Source organism: Pteropus alecto, unplaced genomic scaffold, assembly GCF_000325575.1.
Source record: "Pteropus alecto unplaced genomic scaffold, ASM32557v1 scaffold65, whole genome shotgun sequence".
Taxonomy (NCBI): Eukaryota; Metazoa; Chordata; class Mammalia; order Chiroptera; family Pteropodidae; genus Pteropus; species Pteropus alecto.
Window position 1 is genome coordinate 582,986 of NW_006439191.1, and position 485 is coordinate 583,470.

Sequence of the window (485 nt, forward strand, 5' to 3'; positions counted from 1 at the left end):
TACTTTGGTCTTATCATCCACAAAACCCGGATGGATGAAAAATATATGTGAATTTGCCTTTCCTGCGTTCCAGGCGAGATCAATGAGACAACATGCGTGCAGGACGTGTCTCATCCGAGAAGCCCTAGGGCTCACACGGATGGGGTATGTGCCCCCTCCCCCGGGCCACGGCCGGCAGGCACCCGCCCACGTGAGCGTGGCGGGCGTGTGGGCCCCGATGCGCCGGGACCACGCCCTGCCTCGCACGCACTCTTGGTCTGGCTTCGCCCGGGCCCATTTGGGGAAGAGGGGAGAAGGCGGAGGAAACAGCGCCCACAGGGGGAACGGGGGTCTCTGCAAACGCTCAGCAACAAGGACGCCGGCGTCTCCCCGAGGAAGGGCCTGAGCTGCGGGGACGGGCAGGCGGGCGCGCCGGGTCCCCTCCCTCCCTCGCCCCCAGCCCGGGAGTGCCGGCCTTTCCCGGGCAGCTGCGGGGGCGGAGGGAG